The following is a 20,747-nucleotide window of genomic DNA, read 5'->3' as shown; positions in this document are numbered from 1 at the left end:
CCCCAACCCGTAAAATTATTTTTGGTGCCACTTCATAACTGTAATTTCACTACTGTTATGAATCATCATGTACATATCTGCATTTTCCAATGGTCTTAGGCAACCCTTGTGAAAGGGTCCTTCGATCCCCCCACCAAAATGTCACGATCCACAGGTTGAGAACCACTGCTTTAAGACCTAATGAATAGAGGGCTTGGAAGAGGTTTAGAGGGCTGTCTTTTATATTGAAACAAATCATATCCTCTTCTCCTCTGACATTGAAGTCTTATGCAGCAGTGGATCAAAGGACATTAGAAACACATTGAGATGTTGGCAACAAAGCCTACCACAAAGGAGAAAAGACTCTTTGTGGTCCCCTTTGCTCCTATGGACCAGAGCTTACTGAGGTCACCGCCATTTTTCTGAAGCTGTATTTACTGTGCTTATTCACTTTTCAATTAACTGGAGATGGTTACTTACAACTTATTTATATTTAATATCCAAATGTGTGACGGGTCAGGAAGGTCCCAATATCCTGCCATTATGAACTTGGCATATAATCATGAAGAAATGAGTGAGAGTCAGCTGAACACAGGAAATATGGATGTGAAAAAAAAAAAAAAACCCTACGGACTCAAAAACATTTAGAAAACCTAGAGTCAAATGTGTCATTGTTGAGGATGTCCATGATTTGAAATTATTTCTGTGGCTGTCACTTCTTCTTTTTAGTTGGTATGGCTACCTGGCACTTTACCAAATTCTGGTGCTTGGAATGCAAGTCTGTGATTATGTCTATGAAGGTATAAATGGATGACCTTAATATCTGAATATGCAGATTAGGTAACATCACCTGCCCTTTCAAACAGCATCCAATCCGCTGAAGGCCTAAATAGAACATAAAAATTGAAAAAGAGAGAACTAAGTTTCCTTGGGTGGGACTCTTTGAGTTGGAGTATTCTGTCATCTTCTGCATTCAAACCTGGATTTGCACTCAGATGAGAACCATAACATTGCCTTCACGGAGCTTTGGTTTGGTAACTGTAGATTCCAGCATTTCTTAGCCTCCAGAATTTCATAAACAACCTCCTTAAAATATCAGTCTCCCTCTCCTTCCCTTTCTCTCTCTCTGTCTCTCTCTCTCAATATCTATAAACGTGTATTTGTGTGTAGTGCTTATTTATATGTATGTACCTCTATAAAATCATTATCTCATTTCATTCTGACACCTATATAGCTTTCTCATGAGAAACTTTCATGAATTTGCTAGACCATGAAAACACCACGTTCAAAGATGTGTACCCCTCTTAAGAAGTCTCTTTAAGGAGTGACCCTGAGGGACAAGAGGAGCCATTTCCATTCATGTGTCTTGAACTCCATCGCACGGCAACCCTGTTTAAAGAGCTCACCAGAATAAGGAAATGTGGCTTCCTTGAATCTGTCCCCCGGCTTACTTCATTAAATAGCTCTGTCTGTTTCTCCCTGGCTTGGAGTCTCGAAATGCTTTTAGCATCTGGCAGCGCTTGCTCAGTTCCCAACTGCTGATATGATGCTGCTGGTGACTCGCTCAGCTTCTGGAAGAACACCTCAGCTTCTGGTTGTCTCTTCACTTGTTATTTTCAAAGCCTCCTGCTCTGACAGCTTCTACTGGAACCGCTGCTGACTTCCCCAGGGTTCTTTCCGCCCACATGTACGGATGGATGGGATTTGGGAAACCCTTAACCCTACGACATTAAAAAGAAGCCTCATATATTAATTTGTTGGATAAACAGACCATGCAATTCTCTTTTCTATTGGATTTTCAACCCACCCCACACCAAGAAAAAGACGTTTGTCCTAGGGTTTGCAGGCATTTTGCCGTTGTTGTTTCTTTAAGGATTTCTGACTCTATGCCTTGAGAAGGGACATTATTTTAAAGACTAGTATCATTTGTTACATCAGCCCAAAGCTAAGCATGCCACAGCAATTACTTTGTTCTTTTTTTTTTTTTTTAACAAAGCATATTTATCACCTCAAATATTTACCATTTCTTTGTGATGAGAACATTCTAAAATCTTCTCTTAGGGCTATTTCAAAACATAATTCATTATATCTAGGTTCTCCTTCTCCCCGGAAGGTTGGGATGTCTTCTTCCACAAAAGGACACTGGAACTCATCTCAACAGCCTCAGGTTGGGAGGAATGCCTCAGTGGCAAGTACAGCTGTCCATGTTTTCCAACACATGCTCTAATCCCTAAGCTTTCAGAGTGAGGCACCCACAAGTTCACCATTGATCTGACTTGCTCCATGCTCTGTCTCTTAAGCACCCATATCAGAAGTTGTGTTTCCTCCACTCACCCTAAAGTATCCTCCTCTTTTTTAGCTTTGCACCTTTCCTGGAACTCACTTGGTAGCCCAGGCTGGCCTCGAGCTCACAGAGATCCACCTGGCTCTGCCTCCCAAGTGCTGGGATTAAAGGCGTGCACCTCCACCGCCCGGACACCTCCTCTTTTTCTATTTGTCCATAGCAAGGTGCACTGGAATTTGGTGTCAGTATTATCTTCCAACACTGACATACTTTTTGGATGCCTGATTTATTTGTTTTGTTGTTGTTGTTTTGTTTTGTTTTTGTTTATTTCGAGACAGGGTTTCTCTGTGTAGTTTTGGTGCCAGTCCTGGATCTCACTCTGTAGACCAGGCTGGCCTCGAACTCACCAAGATCCACCTGGCTCTGCCTCCCAAGTGCTGGGATTAAAAGCGTGCACCACCACCGCCCGGCTTATTTGTTTATTTATTGGCTTTTGAGGGAAAAGTCTCACTTTGTAACCCAAGCTCCCCACCAACTCCCGGTCCTGCCTCAGCCTCCAGCACTCCAGGCGCAGACCATTATGCCTGGCTGTCTTTTTATTTTAATGCCTGGGATTTTCCAGTTGTAAGCCACAGTGACGAAGCAAATTTACTGCTGTGGTTTCCCCCAGAGGAAAGGACTATCCCCGGGATCCTCCTGTGTTCTGCCAAGCCTCTGAGAATGTTCCAGGTTTATCTCCTTGATGTTCCTATCACCTGAGTTTAGGACTGGTCCTTGTCTGCATGGAGCTGTCATTCTAGGGGGAGGGAAGGTATGTAAATAAACAGTGACAGTAAAGAGCAACCACAGCTATAAAATGATGTCTCTAAAATGCAATGGGACTACAGCCTGGGGAGCAATTCATTCTGCTGTTAGGAGCAGATTGGAAAGAGCTTGGAGAGTTACGGAGATGAGAGCTGCTTCTCCTGGGTCCTGATATAATTTAGCCAAGGAGACCAGTAGGAAGGGAAAAAAAAGAGGCGATCTGCTAATGGTAAAATACTCTAGAGACTTGAAAAGTATTTAGAGAGGCATTGTGCGTGATTACTCTTTGAAAAGAACATTAAGTGTCCTTATCAAGCAAGGCCTGATCCAATGATTAAGACCAGGAGATTCTGGGCTCACCTTTGTAATTGGCAGCAACCATCCACCTTTATTACTTTTCATTTTTAGCAACAATTTCAAAACGTTTTTTAAGAGTCCAATTTTCTTTTGATTCTAAGTAAAACACTGTCTTCTTAGGGGGAAGCTTTTTAATTCTTGTATTTGATGCTTATTAAGTGCCTAATGAATTTTATTTACTCATTTGGTAAAGGATTTAGTGTTTTCTAGGAAACAGAATTGCTGCTGCTAATCACAGTAAGGTTTGACTTATTTCAGAAGGTCATAAGTTGGATTCATTAATATGTTCTATTCAAGGGACCATTCTGAAAGAAATTTCTTTTGATTGTTTCAAGTTTTAAAATAATTTCTGTGTGGTACTTCCTGAAGTACCTACTGCCCTATCTCAATAAAAAATCAGAACATGGTATTCTTTATGGCCGAGAGTTAGGCTATTTTGGGGCAGCTACTGGAGGAAATGTATTTGAAAATTTTTATGCACAATCATTTAGCCAACCTTATTTAAACCCTTCAGTGGCTATAAGAATTTTGTTGTTTCAGTTTTCCATTATTAACTTATTATTCTCATTAATTGATTCTTCACCAGTTTGTTATGTAGACATTTTGCAGCTTTTTTATTGGCAAAAGAACTTCCCTCTGAAATAGAAAAACTTGAGTAGGCCGTGCAGTGTGTGTTTAGTAAAAATAGTGCATAGTCTTGATGAAGAAGAAAATTGTAGACAAGAAATTCTAGCATCAGTCTGTAAAGGAAATATGCATAGAAATATCAGAGACATATCACAAAATGTTAAATTCTGCCTAAGGGGCTGGGGATGTGGTTCAGTTGGTTGGTTGCTTGCCTGGCATGGTGGTACATGCTTGCAATCCTGGCACTTTGAGGTATGAAGGCAGGAGGATCAGAAGTTTAAGGCCATCATTGCCCACATGGCAACCTGGCCCACATGAATCCCCATCTAAATAAAACAAAACAAGAGCCAAGCACGGTGGCACACACCTTGGAACCTATCACTTCGGGGGCAGAGGCAGGTGGAGCTCTCTGAGTTCCAGGTCAGCCTGGTTTACATAGCAAGTTTCAGGAGAGCCAGGGCCACACGGAGAAACCCTACCTGAGACCTTTGCCCCTCAAAAACAAACCAACAAATAAGTAAATAAAGGAATTCTCTGGTTGAGAGTTGACAAGTCTGAGGAAAGCAAGGAGCTTGGGAAGTACTTGGGTGCATGAGTTAAAGCGAAGATGAGAACTCTAGGGAAAGTCAGACAATGATGGGTAGCCATTCCAGCTTTGTTCTGGAAGTTCCAACCTCTACTGAGGCTTCCATAACTGTCACACCTACAAAGCAGGGCCAAGAGAGGACCCTGAAGACCCGAGATCTGGATGCAGCTGTCTCGCTTGGTTCCTGGACCCTGGATGCTGGAGGCAGACCGAGCAGAGTTCTCCAGAGAACACCACTGGACTGAGCCATGCCTTTCCTAGACCCCACAACCTACCTATCCCTTCATTTGTAAGTTACGCCACTAAATAAACCTCCCTTTTAACTACGTGGAGTGGCCTTAATAATTTCACCAATACAACAGGACAGGTACCATGGGTGTGAACAATGAGGAGCTCCTCTAGGCAGGCAATGAGGTTGGGAACAGGGCTGGGGAAGGTATGCTGAAGAGAAAATAGCTGAAGATAGTTCCTGGGAAGAGAACATTAGAAACAGGAGAAGAGACAAGGGCCTGCAGCAAAGACCAATGACAGGGATACCATAGCTAACAGGTGATAGGAGAACCTTGCCTGTGGTCCTCATGGTAGAGGTGGCCAAGGGGCTCAGAGGAGGTGGCCGTGGGATAGAGAAATGTTTGGAGAGAGTGGACACAACAAGATCAGGGCCCCAAAAAGTAGAGAAGAAGGTGGAGATGTCCTAGAAAAGGAAGAGTGGCAGGGAACTACACTTTCATTTGTGAAGACAGTGTGAATGAATGTACACTGACCTTTCAAAGAAATGAAAGATTTTGGAAGAAGCCAAAGTACTACTTAGCTTTTGCATAAGAAAGGCTTTCATCAGCAGTGAAGAGACATGGATGCAGGCTTTGAGCTAGTTCTGTCTTCCAGGTCTGCCAAACTTGGAAAAGCCCTGTACCCTGTCAACTTCTTTTTCATCCGTGGAAAATTTTTTTTGTAGAATCGTTGAGTAGGCCAAATGGCAAAACGCAGGTACAGCAACTTCCTTGGACTCTCAGAGGCACTCAGCCCATAAATGTTGCTTTCACTTCCTCATTTGAGGAATTTGAGGAGTGTCGAAGGTCTAAACCAGTTATCCAGCTGGCTAGAAGTGAAAGGAAGGAATCAGAAACTCGGTCAAAGTGGGGGACTGTTGAAAAGGTTCCTGAGAAATTTCAAAGACACACACACACACACACACACACACACACACACACACACACACACATACACACACACACACACACACACACAAAACAAGTATGCAGAGTGGATTGTCCATTTTATGGGTCTATCTTCCCAATTAAAAAAAATAGCTAAGGAGTTATGGAAATGGAGAATCACTTACATAACCCAGGGTTATGAACAGATTCCCAAAGAAGCACACTCAAGACAAGCTATGGTTGTGGTATGAATGTGGTAAGACAGGAAGGGAGGAAGAGTCACCACAGCTGGCATGCAATAGGCAGTTGATGACTTGCTGGATGAATGATCAGATTCATATTTCATTGAGCATTTTGAGATGACTATGTTTTTACATGATTCCTCTCTTCTAAGTCATTCTTCATTTGGAAGATTTTCCTGATACAAATACAAACAATAGTTTTCACCTAAAGCATCTAGATATTCTGTGTTTGTCTCAATTGCCAGGTTGAATGTGTTGGGCAGATTAAGTGCTCAGGAAGTTGTCATCCCTCCCTTCTTGTTACTCCCTAGCCCAAGAGGGCATGTCATGCAGCTTCTGTTAGAATGAACTTGAACATAGAGAGAATATGGAGCATTTTCATGCTGTCTAGTTTTGTCCACCTTGTTCCGAGATTTGAGATAACCAGAAAGAGAGGTTGCCTACACTGTCTCATGGATGCTTTGGGTAGTTAAGAGATCTATTGAGTTCCAGACATCCCTATCTGATATCATAACTTTATTGTGTATTATCCAAATACTGTTTCTTCCTTGCAGCCCTGTACTAGTCCTTTGTTCTGGGCAAAAACATGGCATTACTCTCGGTTCAATTAAACACTTTCAGATTGTGTACTAAGTCACTTGCTTAAGAACCAAGGAATGCTCTCATCCTAATATTCTGCAGCTTGACCAGCAGTTGCTATTCCTGGTCCCATGCAATATCCTTTTTGCTTCTATCCTTTTCCAAGAAGGAGACAACCTGAAATTCCAGGGCATCAGCAGCTCACTTGTAACTCTTAGCTACAGATGATATAAGTTAGTTGAGACCGTGTAGATCTAGTCTTCTGCCACATGATTCTTCTTCATTTGTTTGCTTGTTTTTTTTTACATCTAAGTTTTTTTCTAAAACAAATTTTATTTTAGTTTTTGAAATTAAATTAAACACTATCCCTTAGAGTTAAGAGGGGATATATTACATCAGAGGATGGCAGCTGTCCAAGTTGGTGTGGTCCATTGGGAGGTTCCTGCTTTGCGACTGACAGCTTTGTCTACGGATTGTCCCTTAAGCTCCAAGGGCTTCATTTTTCAGTTAGTTTACAAACCTTCTAGGCCACCTACCAAAGAGTTCCCACTTTCTTCCAGGACATTCTCTTGTGTCTCACCAATTTCTTTTCCTTCCAGAGTCATTCCTGTCTCTTTTGTCTCAGCAAGACATTTTTTTCCTCCAAAATAACTCAGCTACTTCTAATTAAATGGCAGAAAAAAGTCCCTAGAACACAAAGCCAATTTACCTTTCAAAGGGAGAATCCATTTCTATTTTTAAGAAAATGAGAATAACCATTTTTCCCCATTAGTATCCAGTATTTGAGATCCCTGTCCTCCTTAGTTTGGTGGCTGTAACTGTTCTCATGTATAAGAGTGTCCTAAGTAGTTACCTACTGAGAACTGAGATTTTGAGTACAGAGGTCTCATGGGTTGAACATATTGTGAGTTCATGCCTATGTATATCTTCAAATGCAATTTAATTTGAAGCATTGCCAAATAGATAACTGTATATTCATCCCCAAAGTATTTTATGAAACATTACTGTTTGAAGTGCTGAGATTGGGATTGGGAGTACAGCTTCAAACAAGACAAACAGACCACAGGAATGCAGATCTTACATTCTCCTAGGAATGTGCCCAAACAGAGATGGCAATTAAAATGAAGAGAAGCACTGTTGTAAATACTGCCCTCGAGAGTGTGCATGCATGTGCGAGCACACACACACACACACACACACACACACACACACACTGTCACTAGGAAGGAAGTACAGAATGGATTCTGTCCCACAGCTTTTTGAAGAAACCAATGCAGCTGACTGTCTGACTTTGGAATTTTGGCTTGCAGAACAGTGAGACAAAATGATTTCTATTGTTTAAGTTACCTAGTCTGTGGTATCCTGCAACCATCCAAGCAAGCTCATACTGGAGACAACACACTGATTCCTGTGCAAAGACTGATGGAAACAGCTCACTGTTTATCTGCCATACCTCTTCAATGGTGTGCACATTTTCTACCTTTGTTTTTGAACGTGTTTCTGCTTTTATAGTTAATGGATACCTCTTTCAAAAACATTTAATTGAGTCTTGTTCTTTTATTTTTTTAAACCTGTCTGACAATTTATAGCTATTTTCTAGGATCCCACTCTCTTTGGATCATTTTGTTTTATTTGAAAATTATCACTATATTTACATTTGGTAGCTTCGTAGACCGATGTACAGCAAGTTTAGGTTCATAGAGATTACCCACATATGCCCTGCCCGACACTACAGACTTGTCTATCCCCAATGCCAAGAGTGGCTTGTGTGTTACAATTGATGAGCCTACATTGTTAAAGTATTACAGTAAGTGTATAGTTTGTATTCCTTTAACTTCTGGTATTACAAAATGATTGAGCTTAGACAAGTGTTTAGTAACCTTTATCTACAATTTTTGCAATCTATAGGGTAGTTTCACTGTCCTAAAACATCTGGGCCTATTCACCCAACCTCTTTCACTAATCCCTGGTAACCACTGATCTTCTACCAACTAAATAGCTTTTCCTTTTCCATACAATTGGAAATATAGTGGATAACAGTTTGTCAGAATGACTTCTTTCACTTAGCAATATATATGCAAGTTTTCTTCATGTCTTTGCATGTCATGCTTTGGTAGTAGCTCAGTTATTTTGAGTGCTAGATAATATTCTGGGATTAACCATGATTGATTTATTCCCTGGAAGGCATCATGCTTCTTTCTGTGTTTTAGCAAATATGAGTAAAGCTATGATTGACAACTGTGTGTACATTTCTGTGTGACCATCACTTCACTGGGTGAATACCAAAGAACCCAGTGTCAAGATTATCTGCTGTCAGTGTGTTTAGCTCCCAAGAGTGCCTGATCCTTTTGCTATGAGTGTAAGTTCCCTTGTTGCAGAAATTCACTAGTCTTTGGAGTTGTCAGCAGCCAGGAGCTTGGCTATTCTGATCGGTATATAGTGTGTTCTCATTGCTTCAGGAGAACATGTTGTGATGGAAGCTTGTTATCTACACCTTCTTTGATGAGCTACCTGCTAAGATTTTGGACTCTCTTTTTAAATCAAATTGTTTTCAAAACTCACGGATGTGACTATTCTTTATACTTTTTATGAACTTCGTACCATTTTTCATCTGATATACCTTTTGAAACTATTTTCTTCTACTACCATAGAAGAGCTTCTCTCTGTATTCTCTCAACAGTGTTCTTCACCAAGCAAGAAATCCTAACCTTAATGAAGCCTTGTTTCTCCTCCTTTCATGGATCTCATCTTCAGGAGAGAAATGAAAAAGTCATTTCAAAGTCTGGGTCATCTAGGTATTCTCCTGTTGTCTTCTAGGAGTTTTATAGTTTGACATTTTCCATTTATCTTTGTGATCTGCTTTGAGTGTTTGTGAAGAGGATGGGTATAGTTTCCGTGAAGGATGGATCAAGAGATTATATATATATATATATATATATATATATATATATATATATATATATATATTTGGGTATTCAGTTGTACAGCACCACTTCTTTAAAAGATTATTTTATTTTCTGTATTCCTTTGCTCCTGTCAGAGATTACTTGACTATCTTTCTATGTTCTTTAGTCTATTCCATTTATTTATTTATAAATGTCATATATAAATATCATTTTCTCTTGATTACTATACTTTTTAGTGTCTTAAAATCAAGTGTTACTAGTCATCCAAATGTATTCCTTTTTTTTTTAAATTTCATACTAGCTATTCTGGATCATTTGCAACTCCACATGAAGTTTAGAGTCAGTTTGCTTATAAAAACAAAAGTTCACTGGAATTTGGGTTAGAATTACTTTGATTCAACAAATCAAGCTGGAAAGAACATTACCATCTTGCAAATATTTAGTCTTTTTACCTACAAACATGATTTATATCTCTCCATTTTACCAGTTGTTGCCTCTCCTGGATTTCACTCTATAGACCAAGCTGGCCTCAAACTCACAGAGATCCACCTGGCTCTGCCTCCCAAGTGCTGGGATTAAAGGGGTGCGCCACCACCACCCGGCACCAGTTCTTTTTCAATTTATGGTATTGGGGTTTTATAATTTTTCTCATTTCTCTGTCAGCTTTTTGCACACTATTTTATTCTAAGAAGACACAGGTGGAATTGAGTTTGTTTTCTAATTTTGAATTTAAAGGCCTGCTAAACCCTTGGACTGCACCTGGCTGCTTATTTATTAACATCCTTGTAGGATAGCAATTTCTCTTCATGTATCACCAACTATATTTACTGAATCTACACATTTTTTTTTTTTTTTTTTTTTTTTTTTTTTGGTTTTTCGAGACAGGGTTTCTCTGTGTAGTTTTGCGCCTTTCCTGGAGCTCACTTGGTAGCCCAGGCTGGCCTCGAACTCACAGCGATTCGCCTGGCTCTGCCTCCCGAGTGCTGGGATTAAAGGCGTGCGCCACCACCGCCCGGCCCTGAATCTACACATTTTAAAAGGTTGTATTTTTATTTACATCAGTTCAAACTCTTCAAAAATATTAAACCTCCCTTTTTGAACTATTAATTTTATTTTTGAAAAATCATAAAGGGTATTGAATTTGAATTTTAGCAAAACCAAACTATTTGCTGAATACTAGCCACATTAAATAAGCTCAAAAACTTCAGTTGTGTGAAATCAATTCTCATATAAGAAATAAATACTTTTATTTAGGATGTATAGAAAACTTCAGTTTATATATTTTTATAGATATTTAACTATGCTTCTATGACAACCTCAAAAATATAATATCCCTTCTGGAACTCTCTACATAAACTAGGATGGCCTCAAAATTACAGAAATCTACCTGCTTCTTGCACCATCACACCCAGCTAATTGTTCTCTTTTAAAGCAGGCATTTCACAAATTAAATACGTAGATATTTAAAATGGGATCACTATGGATGATTTTCATTAAAAATTGCATAGTTAAGCTTTATCTCCTTTCTAGTGTGATAGTTGGGTATCGATGCAATATACATAAGTATGGACTGAAAAGTGGTTAAATTAAACAAATACATGAGTTGATTTAATTTATGAAATAAATCAGACCTAAATCTTTTAGTTAATGTGTTGTACTTGTATCCTCATCTGGCTTTGCTAGCACAATAGCAGCTCTCTCCATCTCCATCTCTATATCTATCTCTGACTCTCTTTGTCTTCCAGATAGGGTCTCACTATATTGTCTTAACAGACCTGGAACTCACTGTTTAGCTCAAGCTGGTATGAATTCATACCAATCCTCCAGCCTCAACTTCCAGACTGTTGAGATTATAGGTATGGGCCACCATATCTGGCTTTCTACTTTGACACCACATCCTGCTTTCTGTTACCCTCTCCAGCTGTGTGAAGTGCTTGCAGCCGTTCTTTCTTAGTCCAAGAGTGGAGCTCCCAGCTGTTTTGGTCTGAAGAACCTTGTACTTCCTCTCCCTCTGCTTCTCCTGTTTTCTTTCGGATGCTGCATTTCAAATTGCTTGAGCCTTGAACAATCTATTCTGCTTTCAAGAATCATCTCCTCAGTCTTGTCTACTTGCCCAACATGGAACCCTTTACTTTTCTTGGCCTCAGTTATTTGAATAAGAAACTGACTTTAAAAAAAAAAATATGTAGAAAACAAGTATTTGAGAGAGGATAAACCTCGCGTAGTATTTTCTCAGCTCTGTCTTAAGTATAGGATTGAAATACAAGTGTTCAGTCTTCGTTGAAGACTATGGCATCCTGGGAAGAAGTAATTCTGGAAGAAAAGATAACCTCCCAGTTATTACGAAATGCTAACGCATAAGTGTGTTCTATTATAATGAATCACTAGCCTTTGAGTAGCTTTTAGAATTCACGCTGCAAGAAATCAGTTCTAGAAGGAGATGCTTTTCTTTTCTTTTTTTTTTCCCCCACAGCCACGTTTCTTTCAAACCATTTTTCATGCCACCCACTTTGTGGAGTCATAGGGCAACGCGGAACACGTCCACTTCCTCTGCTGGAGAGGAAGGCGCTGCGTTCTTTAATGGGTCTGATGGAATGAGGAAATTCATAGTCTCTCTCCCCAAAGAGAGTATGGTAGTAGTTTTAACAGCTTAAAAGTATCTCTCAACTTCTCTCCGTGTTCATTAAGGCAGCACGTGAGAAATTCCCATGTGGAGAGTATGGATTTTCTTTTTCCTTTAATCACACAAAGTAGTTTCTTGCCGCTCCTCTTCTTTCAGCTGTCGTGAAATGGACTAAACCACAAGGCTGTTGAGCATCTCGAGGTGCATTCCGGTTGCCTTTTCCCCCAATTAATTGCTGCTTGCTGGCACACACAGACAATTCGCTCTTATGCTTGTAGAAATGAGCTGCCCTTCTCCTAAGCAAGCATACAGTGGCTTGGGCTGAGGTTTCAAGGCGCCATGTTCAAGATTCACAGTGCCTAATGAAGTCGGGTCGGGTGGGGCAGGCTACAAGCCTGTAGAGCAAAGCCTACAGCAGCTAGGAGGGACTCCGGCAGGAAGGGAGCTGCTTTGAAGGGAGATCTGGAAGACTCAGAGGTAAACATATTTTAGGCCCCAAAGGCATCAAAATCAGAGACGTCTTATGCCTTCGAAATAAAATCTCAAATGGGTTCAGTATGGTCACACAGCTGCCTTGTCTGCAGATAATTCAAAACAGTAACTGCTAGGCCGGTGATTTACCTTAGAACTGTCGCAGGTGAGTTTTACTTTCTGCTCTGGAAACGGAGCTGTGCTTCGGTCCCTTTGTTTTATTCTGCATTTCTCCCTCCCCCCTCCTGGCTTTCACAATCGGTTTCACCAGGTAGGCCTGGCTAGTCTTGAACCACTGTGCAGACTGGGCTGGGCTCAAATGCACAGAGATCCACACGCCTCTGCTTCCTGAGTGCTGAGGTTAAAGAGATACACCATCACACCTAGCTCTTCCCCTTGTTTATGAGCATCATTTATAAAAGCAATATTTCAGAAGTTTGTTCGGGGTTTGTGTATATGGAACTCATATGCATTCATGCAAATATACAAGATTCACATGACAGAATTTGAAACATCAGATTTTACAGTGTTCTATATGATTTTTATATGACAGGTTTGTTCCTCCAATATAAATACATACATATATGAGTGTATACACAACACATACACATGCAATAAACATATATGCATGTATACACAACAAATTTTGCATACACATATGTGTGTATACATAATACATATGCATGCATGCACACACATGCCTATGTATACACAACACATACTCATACATACATATCACACCCATATATGTATGCATATACAACATATACACCTGCGCACACACACACACACACACACACACACACACACAGATATTGTTTGCTTTGAAACAGCTATTCCTATGTAGCCTGGCTAGCATGGAACTTGCTCTGTAGACTAAGGTGTACTAATGATTAGGGCATGTCTCTTGCCTCTGCCTTATAAGAACTGGTTGATATGCATGTGGCACCACATCTGGCCACAATTATACTTTTGATTTGACTGCATTGAATTTTACTCTCGCCCTGAAGCGTGTACATTGGGTAATAGATACAGATCAGGTAATAGGGATCAATACTTATATATAGTAGGCTCTAAATCTATGATGGTGAGTGAATAAATAAAGATATGGTGTTGAATGAAGCCCTTGATAAAATAAAGTAAAATATTTAAGTCAACTATCAGTCACTGAAAATGTATTTATTGTATAGATAAGATAATATATCATGTTTTATATAATACCTACATGTTTTATATATTGTTTTACATGACCATGACTTTTTACTATTTGCTTATTCCATTGCAATGCTTACCATTTAAGATAAATACCACTTTAACTTGTATTTTTAAAGCATAAGGGTTTTATATTGAATTTATCTAGATAATACATCAACAAATAAGACCACGTTTTTCCACAGACCATAGGGTATTTGTCTTCACTAAAGTCATCTTTTATACTTAGGTTCTGAATTAGTTTTTATTCTGCTCAAATGCTCTTTGATTGTAGTCTGAACTGCCATTGAATCAGGACACAAAAAGGATGAAAGGTGACTTTCCCTTGTCGAAATCTATTTTCCCAAAATCTTTCTTAACAGTATGTTTGTAACAGTTACATTCTCTATTGAGAATGGTTTTTAGCAGCTTTACTCCATGAAGTATAAAGATCTTTATATCAAAAAAGAACAGCTTGGCTTTTTCAGGATATGGTAAAGGCTAATTCGAGAATTGTTAGTAGCAAAAGAACTGTAGATTCCCTTCAGACATATACTACAAATGTACATTTCTTCCAATGCTCAGCTGACACTCCATAGATCACTAAATGATTTCTATATTGCTGAACCTTTAAGCTGTTTTCAAACATTTGTCTTTAAGAAGCCTTTTTTCCCTTTAGAATGGATTTGTAGGGGCAATACTACTGGGTTCCATTGTCCAAGTGTTTTTCCCTTGATGATCTATTTTTATAGTTGTTCAAAGTGGTGGTCTGATGTACAATGCCAACTTGGTATCATCTACCTGTGACAGTAGAGCAGCAATTTCCCAACATGGGTTGATTACAAAATGAACGCATCTGAGACTAAGCCAGCTGGCATTTAAAGTACAAGGTATAGGCTTAAAATAATCTTGTTCGCCTAAAGTGCTAAGAGAGTCTAGCATCATCACTTGTAGTTGACCAATGAACCTTCTGTTTAATTGTAGCCCACCTTACTTTAGAAAGTATTTCAAGATGATTAGATGTGTTTATAATGACAGTCAAGAACAGATTTGAGATAGTTGGGCAGAGTACACAACAAATTTTCTTCCTAGTAAGGGATGGCAGAGGTAACAAAAGCTACTTAGAAAACTCTTTAACTCCAACTTCTATCTGAGCTTCGTGAATCTTAAAGCTGAGACATAGTCAGAATTAGTATCTTAGCAAAAATTTCTATGTCTGTTGTAGTTTGAATGAGAATGGCACCCGTCGGCTCACATATTTGAATACTTGGTCCTCAGTTGGTGGAACTGTTTGGGAAGAAGTAGGAGGTGTGGTCTTGTTGGAGGAAGATGTCTCTAAGGGTAGGCTTTGAGGTCTCAAAACCCACACCATTCTCAGTGTCTCTCTTTCTGCCTCTTGCTTGAAAATCAGATGCAATCTCTCAGCTACTTCTCCAATGCCATGCCTGCCTACTTCTACCACAATCCCCACCATGATGGCCATGGACTCCTTCTCTGAAAATGCAACCCCCAATAGACTCTTTATTCTATAAATTGCCATGGTCATAGTGCTTTGCCACAGCAATTGAAAAACAACTAACACAACATCCTTTTGAAAAACAGTTTTGTGAATATATTTAAAAAATTCACTTTGACTTTTGTGAATCTAACAAAATAAAACATTACATAGGATGGTATATACTGTATGTTTGTCACAGATTTACTTACAGTGTCCCAAGCTTAGAAACAACCAAATTGTCCATCAGACAAGGAAAATGCCAGATAGGCACTATTATAGTATTATACCTATGGGTAGGGATAGCAATTTGGCTATTCAAATATGATTAGCAAGCATTGAAAAATTAATCTAAGTGAGATATAAAATACTGTGTGCTGTGTGACTACAATTATGTTGGAAAGAAAAGTACTGTGTAGTATATAAAAGCAATGAAATTAAACAGGGCAGGATGATTACTGTCACAGTATTAATATGGGTGTGGCTGGAGAGTTTCTCTTCAGGTCCTGCCAAGCCCCGGCAGTCCCACAGCCCACTTATAAAATAAACACACAGACACTTATATTATTTAAACTGTTTAGCCTAATGGCTCAGGCTTCTTGCTATCTATCTAGTTCTTCTATCTTAAATTAACCCATTTCTATGAATCCATAACTCACCACGTGGCCCATGGCTTACCAGTACTTTACATCCTGCTCCTCATTGCGGCAGCAGCTGGCAGCATCTCCCTCTGCCTCAGCCTTCCACTTCCCAGCATTCTCCTCCCTCTTTGTCCTGCCTACCCTTCCTGCCTGGCTACTGGCCAATCAGGGTTTTATTTATCAGTCAGTCATCCATCCATATGGGTACTTTTTATGTTCATAAAAAATTTTCTATAAACTTATATCACTTCAAAATAAATTACCGCCGGGCGTTGGTGGCGCACGCCTTTAATCCCAGCACTCGGGAGGCAGAGCCAGGCGGATCTCTGTGAGTTCGAGGCCAGCCTGGGCTACCAAGTGAGCTCCAGGAAAGGCGCAAAGCTACACAGAGAAACCCTGTCTCGAAAAAACAAAAAACAAAACAAACAAAATAAATTACCTTAGATATTAACAATTAATCTCTAAGTATAAAATTGATTGTATTTTCTCATGTAAGGCTAAGAAATAGCAATAAACAATGGCTGCCAAGAGGTTCCCCCATCTAGCCGGTAAATATTCTCCAAAGGCATCAGCTACCTTCAAGCAGGACTGTGGCAAAGTCTGTGGAGTTGTGGGATCGGGGGAGGGTTGAGTTCAAAGGAATGAACAAGCACATGAGGACCAAAGATGGTGGACTTGTGGAAGCCCCTCGTGTTAGAGACAAGCCTAAAGCTGGCCAAACTGTAGCATGACCTAGGCAATCCCTGATTGCTCAAGAAAACAAGGAGATCCCACATCCACGGGACCAGTGTCGGAGGGGACAGACAGTATAAAGTCTGTACCATTTCTTACCAGAATTCCATCCCAACAGGATGTGAATCTGCTGTGGATATCTCTCTGTATGCTGTGAATGTGTTGCTCTGATTGGTTAATAAATAAAACACTGATTGGCCAGTAGCCAGGCAGGAAGTATAGTATAGGCAGGATAAGCAGAGAGGAGAATTCTGGGAACAGGAAGGCTGAGTTAGAGGTCGCCAGCCAGACACAGAGGAAGCAAGATGTGAAGGCAGAACTGAGAAAAGGGATCAAGCCACGTGGCTAAACATAGATAAGAATTATGGGTTAGTTTAAATGTAAGAGCTAGTCAGTGGTAGGCCTGAGCTCATGGCCAAGCAGTTTTAAGTAATATTAGCCTCTGTGTGTTTATTTGGATCCAAGTGGCTGCAGGACTGACAGGTGAGAGAGATTTGTCCTGACCATGGGCCAGGTAGGACATAGGAAAACTTCAGCTACATGAATCCAATGAGTAAAATCTGTCTCCACTCCTTCTTATAGATAAGAAATGGAAAGACAAGAGGAGAAACAAGTGTGAAGACTCAACTAGTTAGAATGTAAGCCATACAGGATTAGTAAGCAATTCATTGGTTTTTTTCTTCCTTTTCCCCATTGCTGTTGTTTGGAGACAGGGTCTCATTCAATAGCCCAGGATGGCCTAGAATGTGTGATCCCTCCTGCTTTGGACTCCTGAGAGCTGGAATTACAGGTATGTGCCACCAAGCCTGGTGAGAATGCTCATTTTTTATGTGAATTGGCTGTTTTCAAAAGTCCTGTTGGATGCTTTGTCTGTGTTTGTCTCATCCACTCAAACCTTTATTAAAGAGATGGCATGGTGTCCATTTTTACAGAGGAGAAACGTGAAATATCACATGTTTTAACTAGGGGTATACAGGTAGAACTAGGATTGGCACCCGGATCTCCACAGCCCAGGAACTTTCTTTTATTTCTCATGTGGAATAGCCCAGTAGCATAGGTCTAACAAATTGTTCTTGTATTTCTACCTCAAAGAATAGGGCAGAAGACAAGACATTCAGTAGTTCACTGTCCATGGAAAGCAGCTGAGCTGTTGTAACCCATTAACCTATAAGTGGCAACATAAAAGGTCAGATCTAGGCAACTACATTTAATATAATGGGATGAGTCTAGACCTGGAGTCAGATCTTACAGGCAAAGTACTATTGATAACATTAATGGTGTCTACAGAGAAAATCCTAAATGCTGCCTCCAGGCTTGTGAGAGTAAACACATCTGGAAGAAGACAGTAGATTCATGTTTCTGGAGCTTCGCTGTCTAAATTCAAGGTGCTTTGGCAAAAGGTTCAGTTTATATCAGTGGACCAAATAGGAGATTTGAATCCACCAAAAAGATTGTCAGTTCTTCATAAGAAAAAAAAATCTAGTAAAAGCTTGAAATAAGGCAACAGAGGCCTTACCACTGAGAAGCAATGGTTTTAAAATAGAGTCATTGCCATTAAAGAGCTGAGAAAGCATTCCCCTTCTTAGGACCATAACAGCTGACTTCTTAAAATGTGATAATCACACCTGAAACCATCTATTCCGGAGCCACTTTCAGACATATTTGAAATGCGTGACAGGAAGAGATCCAGAAGAAAAAAAAAATCCCATTAATAGCAAGTGTCTCTGTGTTTGAATCTCAAGGTTCTGTTTGGTACCCAAAATACAGTGTGCTATTATAACCGACTCCCTCAGTTTCTCAGCCACTCGGATCCCCATCTCTTGCTCGTCCTCCTGTGTATGGTAAATATCACCGCTGTGTCTGCACATGAGCTCACTCCCCATTTAACTGTTTCCTAGCTCTGCTCAGTCTACAACATTGGTTTCATTTTGGTTTTCTTGGAGCCTTGTTTCCTGAATCAGTTGTGGCATAACTGAAAATATCCCTGTACCATTCAACACTCCACCATTTCAGCCTTTGTGGTTCAACATGAAATCTCCCTTCCGGACCCTCCATGTAAATATTCTGGCAGAAGTTTTGGCCTTCTTATCTTCAAGAAGTTTGGGTTTCTTATCTTCTCTTCCCCTTGAAGCTCATTCCTCTTATCTTACCCCAATACCTACTTTTTAACCCATGGGTCAGCTGAGGCAGCTCCGATCTTCAGGATCCATATAATATGCTGTCAATCACTTATCATGTTCTCCTGCTGCTGCCCCTGTCCTCTCCATTTCTCCAGTGATGTTAGGACAAGATGGAGTACAGACTGCTCTGGCCATCACTTCTGTTTCATTATTCTGCATAAGCAACCACTGTCCATTCATGACTCAGCTGGTTGGCCTCTACCTAAAAATAGCACTCATTCAAGGCCTTTGTGTGTGGATTAGACTTCCTGCATATCCTGGTTCTCAGTCTGGAATTCAGCTTGTTTCACACTCAGAGATGTAGAGGAGATTGGTCAGTCTGGGTTAGAAGGCTCTGTGGAGGCAATTTTCCTGCCTTATTAAGGCACACTTCTAGGTCTGTAACAGATCTTATCATGGGTTTAGATCTTGTATCAGTCTGCCTGTGAGTTGTTTTGAAGGTAAAAATTCCAACTCTGTCATTTCTATGAGTAACTAACAACAACAATAAAAAAAAGATTAGATTTTTAAAAATAAGTGTTCGTGACTTTTGCTTCACTGTGACCACAATATCTATCAGAAACTATTTAAAGGAGGAAAATTTTAATTTGGCTCATGGACTCAGGGGTTTCAGCCCATCATGGCAGGGAAGGCAGGAAGCTCAGCCCCTGGTGGTAGGAGCTTGTGGCAGAAGGCAGATGCTCATATCAGAGTGAAGCAGGAAGGGGACAGCATGGCAGGAACCAGGGGCCAGGTAGCACATTCAAAGTCCTGTCCCAATGGAACTACTACCTGCTAAGCTCCACCTCCTCTAGGTTCCACAGCCTTCCAAAATAGAGCCATTAGCTAGGGAGCAAGTACTCAAAACATGAGCTTGTGAGGACATTTCAGATCCAAAGCATTAGGCTCCAGTTATGTATAATTAATCTGTAATACAATGTATCCATGTGAAGTTTGGAGTTTGGCAAATTCCAATAAGCACCACTCTGCCTAAATGAGGTATGGAATATTTTTATTATCCTATAATGTTCCCTTAAATTCTTTGCAATCCATAATTCCCTGCTCAGTCCCAGTACTTCAGGTGACCAATCTCCGACTTATTCTCTATTCATATGGGGCTCATTTTGCCTCTTTCAGAAATCCATATAATGGAAACATAAAGGCCATTCATTACTGTCTGGTGTCTGTTATTCAGTATAACAGTTTTGAGATTTGTTGCTGTTATTACAAGTATTAGTGATTTTTTTCCTTTTGTGTTGCTGAATTATAGTCTACATCAAGTATACTGCATAATTTAATTCACTTGTGGATAAACATTTCAATTATTTGTGGTTTCCAAAGCCCCTGAAACCTTTTGTATACAAGTCTTTGTATATTTTCATTTCACTTTGAGAAATAAATATGTAAGAGTGAATGTTTAAGTGTGTTTAGCTGTGAGACACAGACAAACTATTTTCCAAATGGGTAGACCATTCAAGGCTCCTAACAGCCATGCGAAAATTCACATGGTTAATCTACTCCTCTGATACCATTTTATTTTCAACTTTTGGCCATTCTAATTAGTGTGCAGGATCCTATTGAGTTTTATTTGCATTCCTTTGATGGCATATGGTGTGAAAACTATTTACTATGGATGCTTTCATAAATGTATGCTTCAATTTTTTAAAATCAGTTTTAATTGCTTGCTTTTTTAATCATTGAGTTGTCAGGCTACACGTCTATATTTATACAATTTGAATAAAAATCATTTGGGACATGTATGATGCTACACATATTCTTTCCGCCCAGTCTGTTCTATTTTCATTACTGAGAATGCTGATTCTATTATGAGAAAATATTTTATTTTGGTGATGCCTAACAATATTTTTCAGTTTCTTTTTAAGATTTATTTTTATTTCTATTTGTGTGTGTGAG

This window comes from Peromyscus maniculatus, chromosome 18 (genome assembly GCF_049852395.1).
Source record: "Peromyscus maniculatus bairdii isolate BWxNUB_F1_BW_parent chromosome 18, HU_Pman_BW_mat_3.1, whole genome shotgun sequence".
Lineage (NCBI taxonomy): Eukaryota > Metazoa > Chordata > Mammalia > Rodentia > Cricetidae > Peromyscus > Peromyscus maniculatus.
Note: the sequence above shows the minus strand (reverse complement) of the source record.